Source organism: Hevea brasiliensis, chromosome 6, assembly GCF_030052815.1.
Source record: "Hevea brasiliensis isolate MT/VB/25A 57/8 chromosome 6, ASM3005281v1, whole genome shotgun sequence".
Classification (NCBI taxonomy): Eukaryota; Viridiplantae; Streptophyta; class Magnoliopsida; order Malpighiales; family Euphorbiaceae; genus Hevea; species Hevea brasiliensis.
In genome coordinates this window covers 83,957,260-83,971,702 of record NC_079498.1, presented here as the reverse complement: position 1 = coordinate 83,971,702, position 14,443 = coordinate 83,957,260, and the positions used below count along the sequence as shown (strand labels likewise).

Genomic DNA, 14,443 nt, shown 5'->3' with positions numbered 1-14,443 from the left:
TATGCTATTGTAAAACATATAAATTGGTCATAACAAATTATGTTTCAATTGCTAACATACTTTATTGCCATTGAAAAACAAAAACCTTAAATTTAACAAGGTAAAATTTAGGGAAATTTACCCCTTAGCACAGAATCTAATCCAATACCAAATTCGGAGAGTGAAAACCACCAATTATTGATCCTCTAGCTTATCCACACTAGCAAAGTGACCAAAGCTTTCCTTCTCACCTTAAGACCCCTTGGATTCTCTTTCTTGGCTCGGCCAAGATTTGGAGAAAGAAGAACTTTAGGGTTTCTTGGTATTTAATCTTATGAAAATATGGAAAAACACTTTCTCAAGCTTTCATTCAAGAGTAACAAATTCTAATTTCTCTTGAATCAAGCAAGGAAGGAAGAAGAAAATTTTGGCTATAGAGGGAGAGTTGGTTCGGCCAAGATAGAAGAAGAAGAAGATGAAAATATCTTTTCTCTCTTATCCTTTTATTCATTTTAATTTTCTAAATTATAATTAAGTTTACAAGTGTCCAAATTTGATTTAATTATAAAATTGAGTTTTCTAACTTTAATTTGACCACTTGTCAAACTTAGATAATTGAGAAATTAAAATTTCAATTAGTATATGAAAAATACCAATTAAATAAGCACTATCTCTCCTTTGACCAAATGAAAAGTAGTCAAATTAACCAAAAATTAATTTCCTACCCTATGCTAAATTAATCAAGTTTATATTTAAATACTTTAAATATTAACTTGAATTTTTTCATAAATAAATTTAGTTTCAAGTCATGCTAGGGGCTTTACAATCTAATTGCAAACTAAATATATTAATTTGATTAATTAATTAAATCATTTAATCAATTCAATCAAATTAGTTTTACTTCGATCATACTGTTCTTATGTATGCGACTAACTACGTTTATTACTAATTGGCAATGAGAATAATATTAACTCTTTAATATTATTGGAACCATTCCATACTTATAATGAAATTTCCCTCTTCATTTAAGTTCTCATAAATTATGGTTTACATCTAGCATAATGTACCATGACTACCCAACTAGTTATGAATTATTCTCTAATTCATGAACCTTGATCATACATGCCATGCACTAAAATCTCTCTATTATAAAATCTCAATTCTAGCTAGAGTCATGGTTCATGTCAAACTCTTATTACTTAAAATCATATGTCCTCATTTTAATTCTAATTCTTGATTAATGAGACTTTCCAGTCATAAACTTTTTTTTGACAAGTCTATCTGTCCTGGCTAGGAACTTGACTTATCAAGAATAATTTCAATGGACATGGGATTTTATCCCTATTTACTTTGGGTAACGGATCCCATCTTGACTAACGCCTATCTCCATATATAACTACTCGAAGCTAACACATGCCCATATACTCATACTTTATACAAGCATGAAAGTAGTATCAAACTCAAACCACCTATATACAAGATAACTATATTATCTCTGGTTAATAGATTATATGCACTATTGTGTTTTATATGACAATGTATTGACAAGAGTAAACTCCATGTACATGTCATATTCGTGTCACAAGTTCAACCTGCTTATCTCATAAGTGCCCACCATGTTTGTCATATAGTATGAGAGTCACCGTTCCAACTTATTAGTATCTTATATTAATCCATGGAAACTAGTAAAGGTGACAATCTATCTGGATAAACCATGCCCAATGAGGTATCCTAGATTGTGAACCAAAATTTATAACACTTTTACTAGAATGTTTCATCACTCATATTCTTAACACCTTAATAATGGAACATATAATAAGCTGTTAAAGAACATTTTTAATTAAATATAAACAATTTATATTAAAAGAAAATATACATGCCATTAAAAAAGAAACAAATATTTACAAGATACAATTTTATAATATGCTCTATGGCAAACTACTAACAGCTCTCTCATAAAAGAGCCAAGGAATAATCCAAAGAAGGAGGAGAGTCCAAAGTGTGCACACTAGGCAAAAGAGAAGATGCAAAATTAGCAATCCAATCGGCACAAAAGTTAGCTTCTCTGAAGATGTGGTAGAAAATAACATCTCACTCTGGAACCACTAAGCTATTGATAGAAGAAAGTAGCGATGCAAAGCACTAAGAGGCTATGAATCGCCATTTAGGATCTAAATAGCAATTAGGTTGTCACTCTCAATAACAATATGGTTATAGCCTGATTGGTGAAACAACTTGAGGCCTTCATAAATTAATAAAAGCTCAGCACCTAAAACTAAGGTCTTGCCAAATGACACAACAGAATCTTGCAAACATATCCCCTTCAAGTCTCTAAATAACCCACCTCCAAATGCCAAGCCTCCAAGAGAATTAAGAGACTTGTCCATGTTATGCTTTATGCAAGGTGAAAGAGGGTACTTCCAGCTAATCCATGAAGGGATCTTAAAGCTACTAGAAGGGGACATCAATATATCTTATAGGGTAGAATTATACTCCTTGGCTCGAACCAAAATCACTTGAGTGAGAGAATCCAAACTCGTGTCCGTGTCTCTAAATATGGATGAATCTCTTCTGCCTCGAAAACACTAGCAAATGAAACCAAAAAGGAAAGTCCACTAAATATTATAAACTCTCATTTGTGTTGCTCACCAAACTTGATAGATTGACCTAATGAAATAAATGTATCCCAAGAGGAAGAAGGGATGAAGAAAGACTAGACTTGCCTCGTAACTGGACAGTCCCTAATAACATAAAGGGATGACTCTACATGGTTCATGAAGATGTGACAAGTAGCCACCTCACTCATATGTCTTCTCATTCTTTTACTATTAGTAAGTAATTTATCATAAAGGGCCAACCATAAAAAGATACAAATACATTGAGGACCATGCCACTTCTAAACAGTGTAACGTCTCTATTCCTTTCCATCCATGAGTAACCAATAGGCAGATTTTATAGAGAATTGAACTGAACTAGAAAGGCTCCAAAACAAACTATCTTTGCCCAAGTTAGAAGTAGAGGCGCACTACCGAAAGAAACAACAACGTGGAGGTAAGAAGGAAATCACTAAAGTGAGACCACTCCCATTGACCATCGATATTGATAAATTTAACCACCATGTCATATGAATGGCTACTAGGTTTTTCTTCTTAATACTCTCCCCAAGTTAAACCTTGTCAAGAAGTCAAACATCTTTCCATAATTTAACAAGCTTGCCATCATCCAAAAACCATTAAGAGCCTTTCTTAACCAATTCCTAAAAGCACCTCGCTAAAGACTAGAATTGTTGACTGCTTTCAACTCTTGAGGAAATAGATCATCACCAAATTTGTACTTAAACCGTAAAATTCTAACCCAAAGAGCCTGAGAGTTAGTAAGCAAACCCCATGCAAGTTTCATTAAGAAATCTTTATTAAAGGTGTTTAAACCTCTAAAACCAAGGCTACCAAACTATTTAGGAAGTTGAACTTCTGCCAAGGGACCAATGCCATTTTCCTCTTTCCACCTAAATGCATTAAATGAATTGCTTAGTGCTTATCTAATTCATCACAAATAAAAAGCGGAAGTCGAGAAGTTTACTTATATAGGGATGGTTGAAAGAACTACTTAGGTCAAGCTGACACTACCTGCCAGAGAAAGCTTATTGGAATCCCAACTAGACAATTTCCTTCGTGCTTTATCAACAGCGTAATGATAGGTCGACTTGGTTACTCTAGAATGAAGAAGCCCAAGTACTTGCCAAGTTACCAAATTCTTTAACCTCAAGCATTCTACTCAAAATTTTCCTGTTATTATTATTAACATTTTTAGAGAAATGGACATTAGTTTTGGAAAGACTAACCTTCTATCTTGAACAATAGTATCAACTTGGGAGGTAGAGGCCTCAGCAAAGAGGATAAGATCATCAGTAAAAAAAAAATGCAGTAATAAGGGACCCCCTTTATTGAGAGAGATAGGGCACCAAACACCTATAATAATTGCCTCAGTTATACTATGAGCTATTCTCTTCATGCAAAGAACAAAAAGATAAGATGACAGAGGGTCACCTCAATTATTAAGAAGGAGAGAATTTCTTAGTTAATTCCCCATTACAATAAATCTGCATCGGAAGAGGTCATATAGTTCATAACCATTCTCACAAAAGACAAAGGCATATCGACCTCTGTAATAGTATCTCTAAGAAAGTCCCAACGAACTCTATTATAAGCATTCTCTATATCCACCTTCAAAGTCATGTACCCCACTCTACCTTTCTTGTTTCTCTTAGTGTCCATCACCTCTTATGCAACAATAGTATTTTTTGTAATTCTCCTCCCATGCACTAAACTAATATGTTAGAATTGTGACTCAAATTCCTAGTGGGATTTAGAAAGATATCTTTTCCTTATTTGAGTGGGAGAAATATTTCTTAATAGATAGATGATTATTTCTTATATTATGTTGAACTCTTATTTTGGTGTTATTCCTAAATTGAGTGTGATTCCTAATTAGATTAAGATTCTAGGAATTAAGACTATAAATAGGAGAATGGTGAAAAAGTTATTTGACTTTCAAACCATAGAGTTAGTGGCTTTGCTCATTGATGAGGGGCTCCTACCCATTGGAGTCCCATAAAGAGAAAAAAGCTTTGACTTAAGGTAAAGAAAGGATATAAAATTTAAGAGGAAGAAATTCTTGTCCATTGGTGAGAGGTCAATAGATGGTAGAGTTTTGAGCTTATAATTGATAATTTATTTTATTGATAGTAGAAAATGGCATGCTCAGATGTAGCTGGAGAGGGTGAATTATGTAAATATCGTGAATATTAGTGTTTTGTGAGTTTATTTTATTTCTTTTTAATTTACATGCTTTCCGTAGTACACAACATAATAATTAGGGCCAACTAACTCAGGAGGGATCATCCCAAGCCTAATGCAAGAGAGTAATTATTAGGTACACTCGATACACAAATACCATGTCCCAATAATAATTTTAATAATTTTTTTGACATCATAACTAAATTAAAGTTGATTGAGGATATGGCACAATATTAGCAATGACACATTTATTGGCAGGAAAATTCTCTCCACTCACTCCCTCTGTTAACTATTGTGGTTTTCATAAGATTTCATTTTAAGAAATATATACACAAATATTGTCTGAACAACTTGTGTTCAAATAATCTTACTGATATGAACATTTATAACATGTTAATGATTAAATAGAAAAAGAAAATATACAAACCTTATTGTTTAATTGGTGAACAACAGACAATATTTGAAGATCCACATCTGAATAACTTGGAGAAGGTTGACAATATCATTAATTTCTCTCTCCGTCTCTCAATCCCATATATATAATATATTTGGCTTGCCTAGTGCAGAGCAAACAATGTATATATAAATGGTACCCGTGTGCTGCAATAATTATGCCATTGAAAACCATTTCTGAGCTTTTCCAAGTTCTTGAGATAATTAGGTGATGAGTTGGTGAAGAGGTAGGCGTGAGACGTTACGTAGACATGGCAGAGATATTGATATATCCAAATAAAAATCACACACCCATCATTTTTTATGATGAGATTCCTCTTGTCTGCCCTTCCAATGCACTTGTATGAAAGGGCAGCAGATGCCCATGAAGGCCAGACAGGATTGAGAGTTTCAATTCTAGAGTTTAATTAGCTATAGCTTCTCTCTCTCTTTAACAAATTTTCAGAAACCAATGGCTGTAACCTTTTTCCATGGCCACTCTGACAGTTTACCCTCCAGACCACACCCTCTCATGTCCCAGTTGGACGATCACATCTGCATATTAAGGGCTTTTGAAGTTACTTCTACTTCATCAATGTCAATTTCCCACAAGCTTGATGGCCTTCAAGATTTCCATGAGTTTGTCGATAAATTGCTCCTTTTGCCTCTAACTCAACGGGGATTAGCCCAAGAGAACAATCACAAGTGCGTCGAGGAGTTGCTTAATGGATCCCTTAGACTTCTTAATGTTTGTAACTCTGCTAAGGATGCGTTGCTGCAGATAAAGGAATACACTCTGGAGCTTCAATCCACTATTCGCAGAAGACAAGGAGGTGAAAATGGTCTTGCAATTAAGTTTAGGAAATATCTGACCTCTTGGAAGATGGCAAACAGGGCAATCAAAAAGGCCTTGACCAATTTAAAGGGTTTAGAGAACAAATGCTCTTTCTCTTGCATTGACGCTGGAAATGAGATTGCAACCTTGGTTACTTTGTTAAGAGAGGTTCAAGCAATCACTCTGTGTCTTGAAATACTTCTTGTTCTTCATCTTTGGGCCAAAGGCACAGTCCAAACCAAGCCACTGGTCCTTGGTCTCCAAGCTTATCCTCCACAAAAGAATAGCATCTAAGGAAGAAGAAATGGAGGAGAATGAATTTGCAATGGCGGATGCTGCATTGAAATCTCTTGTGGGATGCAAGATTGCTTGCAAATATGATAATTACATGCTTATGGAGAATGTTCAAAGCCATCTAAAGAATTTGGAGGTTGCATTCAAGATCTCGAAGATGGAACTCAGGGCCTCTTCAAGCGATCAAAACAAGAGTTTCCCTTCTTAAGATTTTGAATTAGTAAATGATGAAGAGTTACAATTGTACATCAATATGAAATATATAAATATGCTTGTATAAATCTCTAGATGCTAATTAAATTCATCAACTCCATCTTTCCCTCCCAAAATTTTTCTACTTTCGTACTTACGTTTTTCATGCCTTAATTTCTATATATTTTCAGCCAATTAGATCATTTTTAATTTCACAACATAACACTTGGTTATGTATTCTTTTGGAAATCAAAGCAATATAATTAATACTCTTTTTTTTTTATTCTCACTTTTAGTGATTAACACATAAATCAAAGAAGATCACATGGCAGAGTCATCAAATATTACACATGTTTGGAGCAATGAACAATGAGGCGGCTATCTCTTTGTTAGGAGGCCATTGGAATCATCCATATGCTCACTTATAGTGTCAATAATTTAGCAGAACATGGCTACTAGCAAAGTCAAAAGGTTGCGGATCTTGCCTTTCAATTGCATAACAATCTTGTCAGTGTGCATATTTTAATTCATTATTCATTGTGAATCATTCACTATTATTTCCTTTTATAATCATCATATTCATCTTTATTTCACATGTATGAATTTCCATGGCCTTCTTAATTACATCTAACAGCCTAGCTTCATTAATAAGCATCTACTTTTATTCAAGCCATCTTGTTCATAAACTTCAAAAATTTTTATTAGGTGTAGTAACTCACAACAGTTTTGTAATAAATCTTTTTTATTAAAAAAATTTTATATGATTTCATTTACTTCCTATATTTGTTTTCTTAAATTTATGTAATTATATCATTTTCATTCACTTTCTTTTATCATTACAGTATTATTTACTACAATGAATTAGGGATGAACTGTATTCAAATTGAATAAAAAAAAATAAATCAAATTGATTTAATTTAAGCATTTGATTCAATTTTTTTCAGAATTTCAGTTCAGTTTAATTTTAAATTTTAAAACTTTTAATTTTTTTTTTATTCAATTTAGTTTTAAAAGAAAAAAATAATTCATTTGAACTAAACCGAACTAAACATGCCATTTAAAGTTAGGTTTGGGTTGGTATATAAAGTCTCAGTCCCTCACCCCTAGTTCTTTTCTCTACCCTGCTAGTTGCCATGCCTTCGTTATCCTTTCTTTTCTTCTCTTCCAATCCACGACTCCATGCCACCACCCACCAAGCACCTCCTTTAACCTAGCCGGACAAGTAGTGGCGGATCTAGAAAATTTTTTTCCAGGTCGGTCAACATGTAAAAAGTAAATAATAAAAAGTTATATTATTATTAATGCTATTAAGTACTTATATCTATATAAGTAACTAAAAATTATTTATTAATTTATCACACATATAATTATATCATTTTGTTTTCATAAAGTTCATTATTGAAAGTCACAGCAGAATTTTAAGAGTAAATACACTTTTGGATACATAACATGTTTTTTTTTTTTTTTTTTTTTATCTCAAATGATTTTAAATTTTATCTAAAGAGGGTTCAATAATTAAATTTATGAGGAGTTGAGTCAAGATATATAAACATCTATAAATATAAAAGAGTCATAAAAAAAGAGAGGGGCCAATTGACTCTTTTTTTTCCATGTACATCCGCCACTGCCGACAGGTGACTGTTCTTCATCTACCGCTTGTCATCTAGCTTGTTCTCCATCTCATTAAACCTCAACACACCTCGACTGTTGTCTGCCCGAGTTCACTACTCATTTGGCCAGACCAAGATTAATTGCGATATTTATATATTTGTATATTGATTCTCTCTCTGTTAGTGTTGGATACTGTCATCTTTTGCACCTTCAAAAGTATAATTTTTCCTGGCAATTGTTTGCGCATTTTATTTGGGTGATTTGAGACATTCTCGCTTTCAATTGTAGTTGAACAGTACTTGAACTATGTTTTTGTTTTGTGAAACTGGCTTAAGTTGAGAAACTATTTCCTACGTAGCACATAAAAAAGACACGGACACGGAAAAGCACGAAAATAGACACATAAAAATGATATTTTCAAAAATTTAGAAAATAAAAATAAAAAAACACAGTAAATATAAAAAATATAGAGATATATTTATAAATATTGAATAAAATAATACATAAATAAAATAAATATATGAAATTAATTTAGAACCAGTAAAGTTATTATATTGATAATTTAATTATGTTTAACTTATTACTGTTAGCATTTTTATTTATTTTTATTATTAATATTAATAGTATTGTCTAATTTAGTTTGCTTAATCATTGAGAAAGAAATTTAGAATGAGTATAGTATAAGTAGGTAGAACAATTAGATTTTGTTATTTTATTATAATCTATTATATTTTTGGAAGTTTTGCAAATAAAAAGAATAAGAAAAGAAAAGAAATTAAAAATGAAACAAACTAAGGACCAATAAAAAATCAAAAAAGTACATGGCACTTCCCTTTTCTCTCTCATTTCTTCCTCTTCCCGTCAATTCCTCAACCCACTACGAACATCATTGATGAGACTCAGACCACTTTATGATGCCAACGACGCAACTGATCGATATAGCAAGCTTGGGCACGAGAGAATATGAGATTAACGGTGGCTTTGAGCAGCTTCATGATGGGTTTCGCAGGGAGATTTAACAAATGTCAATTGTAAGCTAGAAGCCATCTCCGGCCGTCAAAAATGGATTTCCGATGTGAAAATGCGTTTCCGTCTTTTGATTTTTTTAAACACAGCCCCAAAACGTGTTATGAGTGTGTCCTGCTGTTTTTGTCTTACAAACGTTTTTGAAATGGGAAAACGCCATTGATTGGAGTTTTCGTGCTTCATAGACTATTTTTATAGCAAAAAATTCTTCCATTGACTATTTTGATGTGGAATCATGTTGTCTATGTTAACTATATAGTGTTAATTTGAATGTGTTATCTTGGAAAACAGAGATAAATAAGGCCCACATAACTTAATATGTTAAAACATTAGTATTTTATAAAGGGTTAATTGTCAAAAAAAAAATCATGAAATTTGATAATATTTACAATTAAATTTTAAAGTTTACACAATTGTCAATTAAATCTTCACGTTTGATTGAGGTCTTAAATTAACCCCATCATCAAAAAATTATTAGCATACTTAATGTAAGACTCTCACTTTATATAGTCCGTACGTTCTACTGTTTCGGTAACCAATGTCTGACCGGACAGTTAGAATGTCTAGAACTATAGTTAGACTAGAGTGAGGAGCATAAATAATTCAATTAAGTATAAGAAAAATTAAGGAAAAATTTCAGAAATGAAATAAAACCAAGTTAATCAGCCGGTGCCCCGGTGATGGGTGACCCTAACAGGAAGTTGCTGTCTTTACAGTTAGTAGCCCTAAACCTGGGAAAAATTTCCGTGAAATAATTTTTAAGACTCCAGAGAAGAGTCATTGAGGTTTCGATGGTATTAGAATGCCAAGAAAATGATCAGAAAAATTTTTAGATCGGTACAGACAATTTTAGTCTGTTAAGCAAAACAAAGGGCATTTTGGTTATTTCGTCTTTAGAAATAATTTTTAGCCAACTTATCCAGTTAAATAAATAATTATTATGACATAAAATACGAATAAATATTGCTAAAGATTTAATTGAAAATGAGTAGAAAAGAAAAAAGAAAAAAATGAATTAAATAGGAATTTTGACATCACTATGATGTCATTAAAACACTTTCATCCAATCCCATTGTGACACCTACTTATAAACCTAATTAAAAGAGATAAAATTGAGTAAAATTAGAATACAATTTCTGCACTCATCTTCCCCATTCAGCCGGCACACCTTTCTCTCAACCTCCATGAGTGTTGTTTCATCTCTCTCTTCCATTCCCATGAATTCTCACCACTAAACCCTAGATTCCCTTCATTAAAACTTGTTTACACCTCTTGGGGAAGTGTTTGGCTACCAAGAATTGAAGAGAAAGTGAAGTTTAAGCTTGGAAAAATTCTGCTCAAAAGGGTTAGTGCTACTACTCTTTAATTTCTCTTTAAATTTCATGTTGGAAGCATGAATTGACTTAGAATTTGAAAGAATTGAAAGAAAATATCCATATGTGAGCTACTTCCATTTTTGGCAGCCATGAATTAGGAAAGTGTTTGATGAGTTTTGATGCAATTAAAGATGTTTATGGGTGGCTTTGATGGTGATTATGAGACTTTGAACATAAATTGATGTGTGTGAAGTAGGATTTGAATATTTGAGAATTAGGGTTTGAGGCATGAAGTTAGGGTTTTGCTCATGTGTTGGTGAATAGAAGTCCTAATGGTCAATTAGTGACCATTTGGCTATGTTTGATGAGGAATTGAAGTGAATTATGGCTTTGGATTTGAGGTTGGGTATGCTGCCTCATAGGACCTACAGGGCTGGATATGAGTCCAGCAAGTTTGGGCAGCTGTAACATGAGTGGTGTAGGTTCAATTAGTGCAAGGCCAATTGGACATGAAACTAGACACATAATGACACAACTTTTATGAAGAAACCTTGCCCAGAAAAAAAACTTAGAATACCTTAAAAATTGACCAAATCTGGGTAACCAACCTGTTAGTCTTGGAAATTAACTAAATGAACAGTGTTTGTTCATTTCACCATAACTCAGTGTAGAAATGTCCAAATGACCTAAATTTTATATCAATGGAAAGCTTAGACAATTTAGGACAACTTTCATGAAGACCATAACTCTAAATTATGACCAGAACTAAATGAAATTGCCCATCAAAGTCATGACACCAAAACTGCCACAATTGATTTTGCCCAGAAATTCTGAAAAAATTGCAATCCGGCTAATTATGGTATTTAGGCCATAACTTGAGATACAAAACTCCAAATGGAGTAATTCAAAAAGAGAATTAAAGAAGACACATAAAGGAACAACTTTCATGAAGAAAGTTTTATCAAATTTCTACTATAGCAAGGTCCAATTGAACAGTGAATTTGGACCTCAAATTCTGAAAATTTGAAATAAAACCTAGGACACTAGGAATTGAGTTTGGCAACCAATGCCAATAAAAATAAAATGTAAAATATGGTATATTGGTGAACTTAGGCTTAACAAATTTATTATGAATCAAAAAGTCAACATTTTAATGGAAATGGTTAAATAAATAGTAACCACTAAATTATGTGAAGTAGAAAAACAAACTATAAGAACCATTGTAGTTGTTAATATAGGATGTGGTAGGTAAATTGTGAATGGTGAAGTTGAGTGACCCTAATGATATAGGAAAGGGTATAATAAATTAGAAAGCTATTGTAATGGTTAATATATAGATAATGTAAATAGTTGATTTAAATTTTTGAATTTGAGTGACACTAGGATTTAAGGAAAATTTAGCTAAATTTGAAATCCATGAAATATTCATGGATTACTTAGAAGATGAATAATAATTTATATAAATAGGGCAATGAATAAATGAATGTATAAATAAGACTTTAGTTCCCATTATTGGAGAAAGGATAAGAAAAAGTATTTTGAGTACAATGGTGCATGAGAACCATTGTTTTGAATTATGAACAATTATGGGTGATCTAATGAATATATATTTATCATGAATGCCTAAATTATGTAAATATCAGACATGGAGATTTATGTTTCTATTATGAAAAAGATTAAAATACTAGAAATTATAATTGGAACATATAATGTAATTAGTAAATTTTAATTCTTAAACTTGAATGATTCTAGGACATAAGAGAATGACCTATGTGGAAGGCCTTAGGAAAATATTTCGATGTACAAATGGTACATGAAAGTTGATTAATGTGAATTGAAATTATCATAAATGGTATAATGAATTGTATAAATTGTGTAGGAATGAAATTTGGGTATTTATGCTTTTGTTATGAATAAAAATTAAAATACTATAAATTAGAATCGGAGTATTTAATAAAATAATGGTATTATGTGTCCATGTATTACCTAGACACGTGTGTCAGATTGGATAGATTGGCATGCCAATAAGATATCGTTTTAGCAGTACTGCATAAGGCTTTATGCCTGTATTTATGGTTTTATGCCCACACTCATGGCTTGTATGCCCAATTTTCTATTATCATGGCTTTTAGCCATACTTATATGTTATCATGGCTTTTAGCCATACTGACTGTATACATGGTTGACGTACAGTATTTCACGTCCTATGGTATGACGGCCTGAGACACCATGGTGTTCAGTACCAATGACCCGCTTATCCAGTTTAGTCAGTCTGTCATATGTTACTTGGGCAGTGAAATTTATTGAAATAAGTTAAGAATATTAGCAATTAAAAATATTAGAAATTAAATAAAATAAATGAGTAAGATGACCTAAAATAAATTAAAATAGTTATTTATTAGAAATAATTGAAATGAACTGGACTGATATTAAAATTTACTTATTATGAAATAATCTGAGACAACCTAGAAAGTATTGAGAAAATGCTAAAAGATTAGCAAAGGAAATTATAACATAAATAAATATTGCAAATGTGACTTACATAATAATATAAGCATAAATTTATTATTTTTAGATTATTTTTCTATTGCACATTATTACTGTACATTTGCGAAATAAACACTTTCAAAGAAGACTAAATTAGGATAAAACATATTAAATTTTAGAAACTGCATGTGAAGTATAAATAAATCTTAATTATCCGAATTAAGTTTTGTTTCTATCTTTATTTGTATAATATTTTCTTGTTCTATTATTGCACTACTAAGCAGCAATGCTTAACGCGATGGAATTGTTTCCTTCACGCAGGTACTGAAGCTAAAACCTAGTGGACATTTGACTGAGATTTTTGGGAGTCCAGATCTATATAGTGTCAAAGGTTGTCATCTCCTCAGCAATGCATATAGCTAGGGCCCATGTATATCACATTATGTATTTTGTATGTTATAAATATTTCGTATGTTGTAATGTAAATTAAGAATTTATAAGTAATATTTATGTGATGTAAATTTATAAATTGATTATTTTATATGTAATGAATTTGTATATCATGTAATTTATAAATTATGTAAATAATTTGTAAATCATATAGATTAATGAATTTGAGAATTTTGTGTGTGAACTGAGCATAATTTGGAATGTATGGAAATAAATGGATATGTACAAATGAGTATGTCAGTTGCAAGAATTGAAGGTAAGATGACTATGATAAGTATGAATGATATTCTTATTGTAAAATATTATTGAAAATTTCAAGCAGGTGAATAGTGAAATGCGCTAAACGATAATATAACAAGGGAAACTCTATCAGTTTCTCCGTCGAAAAATAATTGATATTAAATTAAACAAATTCAAAATTACTAAAATAATAAAGTAAGATAAGATAGGGTGCTTTGGTACCGAGTGTGACATGTTTTGCTCGGTTACACTGTAAACGGGTAAGGGGTGTCATACTTAATGAGAGTTTCACATCAGCTGTTATATCATCACTGGAGAAGTCACAACTAAAATCCCAAATTAGGATTATCCCATTCTAATCAACCTATACATTCAAGCCCATATTAACAATCCTTGTTCACTATTACTATACATATGCTTAACATCATAACACAACCTTAGAAATAAAGCAAAATATAACAAAATCAAGTTCTTCCTTTATGCATAGTGAACTCTTTCTTCAAATAAATTATTTCATCCTTTAATTTTTTTTTCTTTGTCAACATTTAAACTCTGCTCTGCAAATCATTAATTAATGTATCATTTTAATCACACTTTTCACTGAGCTGCATCCATTTCTCAGTGATTTTGTTGTTAATCTCGTCAAACTCTATAACTTTATCCTTAAGAGCATTTTTTTGCCAAAGTAAATATGTCAATAGCTCATTCTTTGGCCATTGCAAGGTGGATCAAACCACTGAAAGAAAAAATAGTCATTCCCCTAAATCAATTATCTATTAATATCA

General features: G+C 31.8%; 1 pseudogene; it reads left to right on the top strand.

Moving 5' to 3' along the window:
• Positions 1-5,617: 5,617 nt before the first annotated feature.
• Positions 5,618-6,557, top strand: LOC110641559 (uncharacterized; annotated as a pseudogene).
• Positions 6,558-14,443: the final 7,886 nt, after the last annotated feature.